General features: G+C 48.3%; 2 non-coding genes across 2 annotated transcripts; both read left to right on the top strand.

The window, feature by feature from the left end:
• The first annotated feature begins 8827 nt into the window (after positions 1–8827).
• On the top strand, positions 8828–8909 carry TRNAS-AGA (transfer RNA serine (anticodon AGA)). The gene has a single exon. It is a non-coding gene; the product is annotated as a tRNA-Ser (tRNA).
• Positions 8910–13316: 4407 nt separating this feature from the next.
• TRNAY-GUA (transfer RNA tyrosine (anticodon GUA)) lies at positions 13317–13402 on the top strand. The gene is given in 2 exon segments: positions 13317–13353; positions 13367–13402. It is a non-coding gene; the product is annotated as a tRNA-Tyr (tRNA).
• Positions 13403–14017: the final 615 nt, after the last annotated feature.

Below are 14017 nucleotides of genomic sequence, written 5' to 3'. Positions count from 1 at the left end.
CCATACACTGACCTTCATACACGGCGCATTGATCACACTGGACAAGTGCATAGTACCTCGGGTCTTCCGGAACGGGGGAGGCCCAGTAAAACTTTACTAGTGTCTTTCTATATAATACAGCAGACTTCAGCAGGCAGAGGTTACAGCGCAGGAAAACTTAGTACATATTCAGCAATACTTACCATGAAAGTCAATGGCCACAGAATGGCTATAATGATCACCCCGCTGTCATAGACTTCAGCACGCGTGGGTGTCAGTTACGGGTGTACCACTATGCGGGGATCTATACTGCAGACGGCCGCATAGGAGTCATCACCAGTAAATCTGAGTATTATCTCCAGCGGTTCAGTAGACTTCTGCACTGTTATATAACTCTATACACTTCTTGTCACCGGCAGGTAATTACTCACAATAACTCCCTCTTGTAGTAGGACTTTATGGGCAAGACATTTAGGCTCACTCACTCCCATGCTCTTCACATACAATCTTGTGGTCTCTCCTCCTCCATCTACAGCTGCACAAGGGCGGATCATGCCCTCTGCGGTATGAAACCCACAGGTGGTAGATGGGCGCTCCTCAGCAGCCTGAAGACGAACTATCAACTCCCCTCTGGAACCCAATCACTCATACTTAGACTCATGCACACGACATGCCACTAATGCCATTGATCGTGATTTGCCTGCATTTAGAGTGGTTGCGGGCGGTTTAAACTGAGCATTCGGGCTCATTGGGACTCTCTGTGTTTCCTTGGTAACCAACACGCCCTTAGATGGCTTGACGCACAAACATCGTCTCTGCACTTGCGCAGTGAGTACATGGATATGGGCAGATGTACCAGCGTCATTCTCACGCATGCGCAGTGGTGTATCTGCACGCTCCGGGAGAACACTGGTCACTCGGATGCCGCCATTCCCCCTACCTCTCACAGCAGACCAACGGGTAAGTGCTACTTGACACCTGTAACCTATTGCCCTCCATTGTGATTGGTGGATCGCTTTTATTTAACTGTTGGTGGGTGAAGGGATTTATTAGCTTGACAAAGACCCGGCTGTAATGTCGATACGTGGCTCATTTCATCTCCATTTTAATGGATCAATAAAGAAGATTTTTTTTTATCTTTGGATGCTGCCCAGCCTACTCTCTTTAGTGCTCAAGTGTATTTGTGCCAGACAGGTAAAACAACACAATGGGAAGTCTTTGTGCACCCACAGCATAGACGAGCCCCTGGAACCTAAGGAAAGCATTACACATAAAGAAATCAGAGTGCCTAAACAAGGCAGTTTCGGCCTCTGCTCACACCCTCGTTAATCGTGGGCATAAAGCAGACTCGGATGCTAGTGCAGCTATGAACGTCTCATTAATGCAGTGACGCTCCTCTTGTTTGGCCCAAGCCAGTGTCTCAGATAACTGGTAACACGAGAGAAAAGACATGTTGCCCAGCGCTGATCCCCAGACCCCAAGCAGGAGGAGGTGGCATAATAAGGCGAGGAACAATGACTGAGGTAGGACCTGCAATACTCTGTGTGGAAAGTACGTGAGCAGGTCCTGGGTCAGGCTCGATCCCAGCCTCCACCTTGTGTGACCCAAGGTGCCGTCAGTTAAATAGCTATGGGAAATCCATGTGTCACCACATACTTCATTCTGTGTAGGTGTCAGATAGCTCAACACCGCAAGGGGAAGTCTTTGAGTTCCTTGGGCTTGCCTATGCTGTCAGTGCACAAATATGGTATTACACAGGAAGAAATCAGAGTGCCCAAACATGGCAGAGTTTCACCCCGCCAAAGACCTCGGCCTAGGCCCACATTTCTGCTCAAGTCAGTCACTGTATTTGTGCCAGATAGGTAAAACACTGCGATGGGAAGTCTTTGTGCACCCACAGCATAGGCAGACCCCATTAACCTTTCTGTAGCAAGAGTATAGGCGAACCCCTCAAACCATTCAGTAGAAACTGTATAGATGAACCCCTGTAACATTTCTGTACCAAGTGTATAGGCAGACCCCAGTAGCATTTCTGTAGCAAGAGTGTAGGCGGACCCCTGAAACATTGGTGCACCAAGAGTATAGGCGAACACCTGAAAAAATTTGGTTACCAAGAGTGTAGGCGAAGGATGGAAAAATTAGTTGTATAACAGTATAGGTGAAGACCAGAAAAACTGGTGTACCAAGAGTACAAGTGCACCCCTGAAAAATTGCTCAACCGCAAGGGCAGGTGAAACCCATAAACATCTTTTAATTTGTAACAGAGCCTGGAGGCAGCCCTGTGAAAAAAAATTGGTTTCTGTTAAAGTATAAATACTTTTGAAACTTTGAAAAATTGTAGAACACTTTTAAACAGAGCCTTTTGGGCTGCAGAAAAATTGGCAGTTTAGCGTGATGACATGCTGTTTGAGGAGGAGGAGGAGGAGGAGTAATATCCGAAAGTGATCAACAAAGCTAATTCCCCCTTTTTTGTGGTTATAGAGGATGCATTTTTCTCCTGTTGCAGTGAAAAGAATCATTAGGTTCTGCTGCTTTCCGCCCATAGAGAAGAGGGGTCTGGGGAAGTCCAGCCTTTGTTTATCTTTAGGAGTGTAAGCATGTCGACGCTGACAGTTGACAGGCGGGTACGCTTATCCGTGATGATTCCCCCATCTGCACTAAAGAGGGCAGGCCAGAACCTCCAGGGCATACAGCACAAGTTTGTGGCACCTGTCCAGCTTTGACACCCAATAGTTGTATGGAGGAGAGGCATCACGGACGATGGTGGTACGATTGGCTACATACTCTCTCACCATCTTTTTACAGTGCTCCCTCCAACTCAGCCTTGACTGGGGAGTGGTGACACAGTCTTGCTGGGGAGCCATTAAGCTGGCAAAGGCCTTGGAGAGTGTTCCACTGTCTGTGCTGGACATGCTGCCTGATCCCCGCTTCTCCCCTGCCACTTGGCCCTCGGAACTGCGTCTTCTGCCATTAGCGCTGTCAGATGGAAAGTTTAGCATCACTTTTTCCACCAGGGCTCTGTGATATTGCATCACTCTTGTACCCCTTTCCTCTTCGGGAATGAGAGTGGAAAGGTTTTTCTTATACCGTGGGTTGAGAAGGGTGTACACCCAGTAATCCGTGTTGACCAGAATGCGTCTAATGCGAGACTCGCAGGAAAGGCAGCCTAACATGAAGTCAGCAATGTGTGCCAGGGTCCCAGTACGCAACACATCGCTATCCTCACTAGGAAGATGACTTTCAGGAGCCTCCTCCTCCTCTTCAGCCCATACACGCTGAACAGATGAGAGGCAAGCAGCATGGGTACCCTCTGCAGTGTGGCCAGCTGTCTCTTCCTCCCCCTGCTCCTCCTCCTCCAAAACGCGCTGAGATATAAACATGAGGGTGGTTTGGCTTTCAAGCGACATACTGTGATTCCCCGTCTCCTGTTCCAACCGCAAAGCGTCGGCCTTTATGCTTAGCAGGGAACTTCTCAGCAGGCAAAGCCGCGGGATGGTAACGCTAATGGTTGCCGCATCAATGCTCACCATCTGGGTAGACTCCTCAAAGTTTCCGAGGACCTGGCAGATATCTGCCATCCATGACTACTCCTCAGTAAAGAATTGGGGAGGCTGACTACCACTCGGCCGCCCATGTTGCAGCTGGTATTCCACTATTGCTCTACGCTGCTCGTACAGCCTGGCCAACATGTACAGCGTAGAATTCCAGCGTGTGGGCACGTCCCACAGCAGTCGGTGCTCTGGCAGCTGAAACCAACGTTGCAGGGTCCTCAGGGTGGCAGCGTCCATGGTGGACTTGCAGAAATGTGCGCAGACGCGGCGCACCTTGCTGAGCAGGTCAGACAAGTGGGGGTAGTTTTTCAGAATCCACTGAACCACCAGATTAAAGACGTAGGTCAGGCATGGCACATGTGTGAGACTGCCGAGCCGCCACCAGGTTACGCCCGTTGTCACACACGACCATGCCCGGTTGAAGACTCAGCAGCGAAAGCCAGAGATCGGTCTGCTCTGTCAGACCCTGCAGCAGCTCGGGGGCCATGTGCCTCTTGTCATCTAAGCTGATTAGTTTCAGCACGGCTTGCTGATGCTTGCCCACCGCCGTGGTGCCGCGCACTACCCACTGCTGGCGACGTGCTCACACTTCTTAATTGAGAGGTAGACGTGGCAGTGGAGGAGGAGGGGGAGGGTTTGGAAGAGGTGGCATAAAACGCCGCAGATACCAGCACAGACGTAGGACCCGCTATTCTGGGTGTGGGTAGGATGTGAGCATTCCCAGGCTCCACCAAGTTCACCCAATGTGCCGTCAGGGAGATATAGTGGCCCTGCCCGCCAGTACTTCTCCACGTGTTCATAGTAAAGTGGACCTTCCCAGTGACCACGTTGGTGAGGGCACGATTTATGTTGCGAGAGACGTGCTGGTGTAGGGCTGGGACGGCACACCGGGACAAATAGTGGCGACTGGGGACTGAGTAGCGCGGGACCGCCGCCACCATCATGTTTTTGAAAGCCTCTGTTTCCACAAGCCTGTACGGCAGCATCTCCAGGCTGATTAATTTGGCAATGTGCACGTTTAAAGCTTGTGCATGCGGGTGGGTGGTCGCGTATTTGCGCTTTTGCTCCAACGCTTATGTTAGCGACAGCTGAACGCTGCGCTGAGAGACATTGCTGGATGGAGTGGAGGACGGTGGAGGTGAGGGTGTGAGTGCAGGCCGGGAGGCGCTCGTGCCTGTGTCTTGGCAGGGTGATTCGATCTGTGTGGCACAGGGGAAGAGGCGGTGAATGGCCTTCGTCCCACCTTGTGGGGTGCTTGGCCATCATATGCCTGTGCATGCTGGTGGTGGTGAGGCTGGTAGTGGTGGCTCCCCGGCTGATCTTGGTGTGACACAGGTTGCGCACCACTGTTCATCGGTTGTCCGCACTCTCACTAAAAAACATCCACACCTTTGAACACCTAGCCCTCTGCACGGAAGCTTGGCTCGAGGGGGTGCTTTGGGAAACAGTTGGGGGATTCTTTGCTCTGGCCCTGCCTCTACCCCTGGCCACCCCACTGCCTCTTCCAACCTGTCCTGCTGCTGCACTTGCCTCCCCCTCTGAAGCCTTGTCCTCAGAAGACTTAGCAAACCAGGTGGGGTCAGCCACCTCATCGTCCAGCTGCTCTTCCTCCGAATCCTTTGTGCGCTCCTCCCTTGGACTTACTGCCCTTACTACTACCTCACTGACATACAACTGTGTCTGATCATCATTATCCTCCTCATCCACAAAAAAGCTCTTGAGACAGTTGCCGGAAGTCCCCAGCCTCATCACCCTGACTCCGGGAACTTTCCAAAGGTTGGTCATCGGTCACGATAAACTCCTAAGGTGAGAGAGGAACCATTTTTTCCCACTCATGACAGAGACCCGAGAACAGTTCCTGGGAGTCTGCCTGCTCAGAATATGTCATTTTCATGGAGTGAGGAGGCTGGGAGGAAGGAGGAGCAGCCAGAGGATTTAGAGTTGCAGTTCCTAGGTCGGGAGTAGTGGACTGCGTAGAAGACTGGGTGGTCGATACATTGCTGGACGCGTTTTCTGTCATCCACAACAGGACCTGCTCGCACTCCTCTGTTTTTTAATAATGGTCTACCACGCGGACCTGTAAATTGTGATATGCAGCTGCGGACCCCAGAAACTTGCCTCTCTCCTAATCCCGCAGCAGTCGGCTGTGATTCATCATGCCCAGGAACTCGGACTAGGAAAAAAGTAACCCGCTGTCTTGCACTGATATCTTGGGGTAATTTACCGCTTGTAGAGACTTGTAGATAATAGAGGCTGTGTGGAGTGGGAGAAGACTCTAAAGCCAGTGGATAGTGCTGGTAACTGCGGCGATCTCAACCCCACCAAGGAAAGGGTATTGTGAGACGCTCTGCACAGCGGCAGAGCTGAAATACTTTGCAGTGGCCCCGGTAATATTACAGTACTGTTTAGCGGTGAGACCTCTGTCTAATGCACTGCAGACACAGAACGGTATAACTGAAGTCGTTTGCAGTAGGCTAGGAAATATTAGAGTGCAGTTTCACGGTGAGAGCTGGTTGCACGGCACTGCAGGCTGAGAACGCAATTACTGAAAGGCTGGGAACAGGCCTAGATGCGTAATACAAAAATTTATGCACTACTGCTCTCAGCAGGCCACAACTGTAAAGCACACGGTCAGATGTAGCCCTAAGAAGGAGCGTTGGGGTTCTTGTATGGAGGATCAGGACTGTATAACTTTCCCTATAGAAGTCGCTGTGTCCTTAAACTCTGCATTATGCACTGCAGACTGAGAACGCTATAGCTCTAATGGCCTGCACAGCCCGAGATGCTTAAAAAAAATTGGCACAAAACTACTCCCAGCAGCCACAACAGTACTGCACACGGTCAGCTGTGGCCCTAAGAAGGACCGTTGGGGTTCTTGAAGACAGGATCCTACTCTAACACTTTCCCTATATCAGCAGCAGCACTTTCCCTAACCTCTGCCAGCATGTGTCTGAGGCGAGCCGCGGGCGGGACCAGTTTAAGTACTCGGCGGTCACCTGATCGGTCCAGCCACTCACTACTGTGGGGGGGAGAAGGCTGGCATGTCACAGCAGGAAGTGGTAATGCCTTCCCCGCATGTCTATTGTCTAGAAAATGGCGCTAAACATGCGGGAAAGGAAATGCAATCAAGTACCGCGTGGTGTTCGTCTCGAGTAACGAGCATCTCGAGTACCCTAATACTCGAACGAGCATCAAGCTCGGACGAGTGTGTTCGCTCATCTCTAACAATGATGTAAAGGATATACCAAGGTTATACCAGCATCATCCATATTACTATATACAGGGGATGTATATCTACTATACATAGTGATATGGAGCATGCTGGTATAAGCTGGGTATATAATTATATATGTGCTACTGGTATAAGCTACATATCCAGTCTGTAGTGATATAGACCATACTGGTATAGCACTATGTACAGGAGATGTATAACTTATACCAGCTGTACATATATAATTATATACAGATGATACCCAGGTGTACCAGCGTGCGCCATATCACTATATACAGGAGATGTATAACTTATACCAGCTGTGCATATATAATTATATACAGGAGATACCCAGGTTATACCAGCATGCTCCATATCACTATATACAGAGATGTATAACTTATACCAGCTGTGCATATATAATTATATACAGGAGATACCCAGGTTATACCAGCATGCTCCATATCACTATATACAGGAGATGTCTAGCTTATACCAGCTGTACATATATAATTATACACAGGAGATACCCAGGTTATACCAGCATGCTCCATATCACTATATGCAGGATGTATAACTTATACCAGCTGTACATATATAATTATATACAGGAGATACCCAGGTTATACCAGCATGCTTCATACCACTATATACAGGAGATCCCCAGGTTATACCAGCATGCTTCATACCACTATATACAGGAGACCCCCAGGTTATACCAGCATGCTCCATATCACTATATACAGGAGATGTATAACTGATACCAGCTGTACACATATAATTATATACAGGAGATACCCAGGTTATACCAGCATGCCCCATATCACTATATACAGGAGATGTATAACTTACACCAGCTGTACATATATCATTATATACAGGAGATACCCAGGTTAGACCAGCATGCTCCATATCACTATATGCAGGGAATTGGGGATTCTACTTTTCTGCTGCATTCAAGAAGCTGGAAAGAGAAATCCCTGCGGCTGAATGGGTCTGTCTTTGGACGGAACCAAAAGACAGACAGAATGGGCAGTCTGTGTACCATAGCAAAATTGGACTACGCATGACAGCGTATCTCAGGCATGTATCTCACACGCTGTCATGGGCAGTCCACCTATTGCTTTGCAATGGTGTGTATACACGCAGCCCAATGTAATTACATATGGGTGGATTGATTAAGGTGTGAATGGAGAACAATGGGGGTTCTCTATGTAATGCACCACAAAATAGAGCATGCTAGGGGGAGGGTCTGATCACAGCAGTCGCTAACTATGATGGTCAGGGGATCAGGACGGTCACATGGTATAAATTTCATGGCCTCCGGTTGGAGAATCTGTTCAGACAGGACAGATATGCTGCTAAGAGTAAAATCATTGACAAATATGCTGAATTTCCACAATGAAACCCAAGAGAAAAACCACAGCATTTGGTGCAGTCTTTGGCGTTGCAGACCTTCTGCAGCCATGTGGACTCCTGGCAGCATGGCGTGCCGGATGTAAGTGCTGATGCCAGGAGTCTTGTGATGCTGAAGCCTCTGGTTGGCCACAATGCTCACCTAACTTCTGCCCGGTTGTTTATCTAGAAGTCGCCGCTGATTGCAGCATCTCTCAGCTGTGTCTTGGGGCTCTTGGGGAGGTAAGTATACCCTCTGTTTTATTTTAGGCTCACCCGAGCGGTCTGGGAGGGGGGGGGTTGTACTGACATAACCCCTTTAATGTAATGCAACCAACATTGCATCCGTGATCCTGGTACCCAGTGGCAGCCTGCGAATGTGTCCACAGTACCCCAGAGGATTCCCAACTCAGGACCCTCTGATTTAGAAGAGTCTATTCTGATTCTGGACCTCACGGGCCGCATAAATCTTTAGAAAATATCCAAGAAAGAGAGAAAAAGCCCCTCGGTGCCTCACTTACTGACAAAATATAGATAAGGAAAACCTTTTTTAACCCATAAAGCGGCTGCTCTTTATGCTAAATGTTGTGGAGCTGCTATTAGGATAATTACGGCAGTAGAGCGTGGCTTTGTGGGATTCATGTGCTGCTCCCAAAGCTTCCACTAACCAGGTGCAAGTGAGATCTGTCTAGTAGTCGTGGCCGAGTGGTTAAGGCGATGGACTAGAAATCCATTGGGGTCTCCCCGCGCAGGTTCAAATCCTGCCGACTACGTCAGGCTTTCATTTTTATGCTCTTTTCTTTTCTTCATGACTTTTCACACCAATTTCTGCAGGACCCAAACTACTTCTTTATTCTCCCCTCAGCATTATGCAGCTTTAGGATTTGTTTCTTACCTTGTTTTGTGAGATTAGTCTTACTTTTTGCACCATTTTAGTGCTGATAACTGTGATGGAAATGCAAGAAACGTTCTGTTTCTCTTCTCCAGTTTTTTTTATGCCAATTACCTTAAAGGGGTTGTCCCGCGGCAGCAAGTGGGTCTATACACTTCTGTATGGCCATAATAATGCACTTTGTAATGTACATTGTGCATTAATTATGAGCCATACAGAAGTTATAAAAAGTTTTTTACTTACCTGCTCCGTTGCTAGTGTCCTCGTTCCCATGGAGCCGACTAATTTTCGCCCTCCGATGGCCAAATTAGCCGCGCTTGCGCAGTCCGGGTCTTCTGCTTTCTTCAATGGGGCTCCGTGTAGCTCCGCCCCGTCACGTGCCGATTCCAGCCAATCAGGAGGCTGGAATCGGCAATGGACCGCACAGAAGAGCTGCGGTCCACGGAGGAAGAGGATCCCGGCGGCCATCTTCAGCCGGTAAGTATAGAAGTCACCGGAGCGCGGGGATTAAGGTAAGCGCTTAGCGGTTTTTTTTTTACGTCCCTGCATCGGGGTTGTCTCGCGCCGAACGGGGGGGGGGGGGGTTGAAAAAAAAAAAAACCCGTTTCGGCGCGGGACAACCCCTTTATTGTTGCAGATTTAGAATCGAGGTGCTATAGGGGGTCCCCAAGTATCGGTCAAATTTTCTCAGTGGAGCACCTTTCTTAATGCTACAGAATTTGCTCTTGATCTTAGTTGCGAGGAGTTCATGATCAGCGCCGCAGTCGGCAACAGGGAAGGTTTTTATTGCAATGACTGAACTTCGCCAATGATGATGACACAGGATGTAATCAGTCTGATTTCAATGGAGGCCATTGAGACAGGTCCACGTGGACAGTCGGCGTTTGGGGGATGTCCACGTGGACAGTCGGCGTTTGGGGGATGTCCACGTGGACAGTCGGCGTTTGGGGGATGTCCACGTGGACAGTCGGCGTTTGGGGGATGTCCACGTGGACAGTCGGCGTTTGGGGGATGTCCACGTGGACAGTCGGCGTTTGGGGGATGTCCACGTGGACAGTCGGCGTTTGGGGGATGTCCACGTGGACAGTTGGCGTTTGGGGGATGTCCACGTGGACAGTCGGCGTTTGGGTTGCATAAACCATGTATGTGCTATCTGTAGCCGATTTTCTTGGTAGATCTGTACCAGACAACCACCTACTTTTTTTCTTTCACCAAGCCCAAATCTTCCTGTGATGGTTTCTTCTGGCTGGCTACTGACTTTGGAATTGAAGTCGCCCATAACGTAAATGATGTCCTTCTTTGGCACTTTGTTTTCTGGATGTCGGCATAAAAATCTTCACTAGTTTCCTCATCAGCATCAGTCGTTGGGGCATAGACCTGTAAGATTGAGATGTTCACTGGCTTACCACGTATGCAGATAGCAATGATACGGTCACTGATTGTTCTAGAACCTTCTACTACTCTTGAGTTCTGGTTGTTTGTAATAAAGGCGACTCCATTCCTCTTGATTTCCTCATGTCCGGCATAGAGCAATCTGAAGTCATCGGAGTGAAAATATCTATTATCAGATATTTAGAGAATCCTTTGGCCTGTGGGGCTGCCATCGGATACCGTATCTGAATCTATGGAGAGCTCTTTCATAGGGTTTCCAAGGTGAAGTTTTTACTGGGTAGGTCACCAGGTCTTTTCCTAACCCTCCCCATTTATCTGAGCTTGGGAGTAGCAAATATGGATGACTCTCACACGGGTATTGATGTAGCAAAGCGATTCGAACTGCTTGACACATCAGAGACGCATCCAGAGGAACTATGACCTGTTATACAGTCCACGGTTATGGAAAGAGCCAGTAAGCATCTCACCTATAAGAAGCAGGAAAAACTATGCTATTGGTTGTCCAAGCAAACCCTCAGAATAGCCAATAAAAGAGCAGCAAAGGCGGCTGGCCACAAAGACTAAGTTCGGCAACTAATTGCCAATTTTCAGCAAGCGGCAAGGAAATGGACTGGAATGGGCGCTGCAAACAACTGATAGCAGAAGCCATGAAAGGCCTTATGTGAGGCCTATACTCATAGGTCAAGATGGCCCAAAAACCTTTCTTGGCATACAACAGCACAATAAAAAGGCATAAATGGAGAGAAACTGAATGACCAACAGAGTATCAAGGACAGGTGGAGGGAATACTCAGAGGAACTGTATGCCTGAAACCACATACCTGGACCATTGCATGAGGTGGAGCCTCCATTATGGAGTCAGAAGTGGCTATGGCAATGAAACAACTAGCCAAAAATAAAGCCCTGGGCATAGATAACATACCGGCAGAGCTATCGCTGCCAGTACCAGTTACAACCATCACAGTGCTGTGCCAGGCAGTATGGGCATCAACACGATGGCCACAGGACTGGGAAAGATCTGTCTTCATCCCTCTACTAAAGAAAGGTGAGTCGTAGAATTGCTCCAACCACTGAATAGCCCTCATTCTGCATGCAGGAAAGACTGAGCTTAGTAGTTGAAGCAGCGCCCCCTGATGTACAGGCAGGATCCAGTGAGGATGCGGCACCCGTGAACCATATTGCAAACCTGCGATGGACCATGGAAAAAGCTTGAGAATACCAAAAGAATATTTACATGTGCTTCATCAACTACATCAAGGCCTCTGGCTGCATTGACCTGACAAGCTATGGCGCCCCCTACAAGAGCTGGGCGTATCGATACATCTAGTCAAGCTGATAAAATCACTTTATACCAATCAAGAAGCCGCTGTGAGAACACAGTATGGGGACACAGGTTGGTTTGGGATGGGCAAAAATATCCAACAGGGCTGCATCCTCTCACCCATCTTGTTTAACTTATATGCAGAAGTGATCATGTGGGAAATGGACCTGGATGAATTAGAAATCGGGGTGAAAATAGGTGGCAGAAACATCAACAATCTCCTTTATGCGGATGACACAACTCTGCTTGCAGAAACAGAAGCCGGTCTGAAGCAACGGATATGGAAGATTAAAACAAAGTGAAAAAATGGGCCTGAATGTAAAGAAGACTAAAATTATGGCAACTGCAAAAAATGGCCAAATTCAAATCAAAATCGACAACCAAGTCATATAATGTGTGCGAGACTTCTTATTCCTTGACCAGGCTGGAGAATCGATGCCTGATAAAATGTAGGATAGCAATGGGGCGAAGCGTGATGCTAAACATGGACAAAACCGGGAAAAGTTGGGCTATCTGCATCTCAAGTAAACGTAGGATGGCGTAACCCACCACTGTCCCCATAGCCATGTATGGATGTGAGAGCTGGACTGCGAGGGAAGCCGTTGGAGGATTGATGTGTTTGAGCTGTGCTGCTGGTGAAAGCTGCTGCGTATACCTTGGACGGCGAGAGGAACAAACAGAAGTCCTGAATTGTATAGGACCTGATCTATCACTGGAGGGGAAGATGGCCGGGCTCAGACCCATGTAATGCGAACAGAGTCGCTAGAAAAACCTATAATGCTCAGACAGATCAGCGGCAAAAGATCTGGCCGCCAAAGACATGATAGCTGATACTGTCAGGGCAGATACTGGCATGGATATCCCACAACCGAAAGACACAAAACTGAAAAACATGGAGGGAGGGAGCCTTTAGGGTCGCCGCAGGTTGTGAACGACTAAGAACAACAAGTATGATTGAAAACATTAGTAAAGAGCAGCTCCCTCTTCTTCCACATGTGCCCGGTTACCCTGCCGTTTACTAAATATCACCCACTAAGATGGACACAACATGGCGAACTGGTTACCACGGGAGGTGGGGAGTTCTCCTTTAATGGAAGTGGTCAAACAAGGCTGGTCAGATATCTGGGATTTAGTGAATCCTGCATTGAGCAGGGGGTTGGACCAGATGACCCTGGAGGTCCCTTCCAACGCTACCATTCTACGAAAATCTTCCCCCCCCCCCCCCCCCAACAATATTGTATGCTTTAGAAGTAAAACTACATAAACTTGGTATTGGCAGAAGCCTACTGATTCAGAGAATAAAGTGGTGTTTGCTGTAGAAACAGCCCTCCCCAAAAAATGGCAGATCTTTTTTTTTTTCCCCCTATTTCACTTCACTTAGAAAAGTTTTCCAGTAAATAAATGGTATCATTGAAAAATACAGCTCGTACCCCAAAATACAAGCCCTCCCGAAGTAAGGAGCAAAAACAAGGATTGAAGAAAAACTAGGTGTGTCCTTCAGGGGTTAAAAGCTGCATAATAGGAAATCTGGAAAACCATCAGTGGTGAAAACCACATGTTCACACATAAATACAAGCCTTCGATAGCTCAGCTGGTAGAGCGGAGGACTGTAGAGGAGGTGCTGACATCCTTAGGTCGCTGGTTCGATTCCGGCTCGAAGGACATTTTTTTCATTGACTAGGCTCTTAAAGCTTTTAAAGAGTATTGATATAGTGAGGATCCAGCTGCCAAGACTGCTAAAATGAATGGGCAGAAGGGCTCCTTCAACTTTTTGGCCCTGCTTGGAGTGGTGGGCGAGCTCAATATAAAGTCTTTGAAGCTGTACAGCGCTGGATGATCACAGCCGAAGACGCAAAACTTCTGTCCCCTCACTTTAAAACACAAGATGAAACAACGCTCCGTCGTTTAGAACTTCAATAAGGAGAAGAAAAAGGTGCTAGAATGACTGACTCACCTGGTGCCAGGTGGGACACACCATGCCCAAGGGGACCCACCGGCACGTATCATCACAGGTCGCATATAACAATAATCACGATCCAGTGGGAAACCGGAGAGTCCGCTCGAATCAATTAAGAGTCTTCACATAGCCAGGAAATAGGGAAGGAAAAAAGGGGATTCAGCGCTCGCAGGATCCGGGGTAGACCATCCAATAGTCCAATACAGGAATGGGATGAAATATACCAGCTTTTATTGCAACGCGTTTCACCTTTATCAAGCAGTACACTTACAGATATTATATATATCTAATACACTCACTCAATAGAACGCTGGCCTCAT

This window comes from Eleutherodactylus coqui, chromosome 1 (genome assembly GCF_035609145.1).
Source record: "Eleutherodactylus coqui strain aEleCoq1 chromosome 1, aEleCoq1.hap1, whole genome shotgun sequence".
Taxonomy (NCBI): Eukaryota; Metazoa; Chordata; class Amphibia; order Anura; family Eleutherodactylidae; genus Eleutherodactylus; species Eleutherodactylus coqui.
Note: the sequence above shows the minus strand (reverse complement) of the source record. Positions and strands in the feature narration are given on the sequence as shown.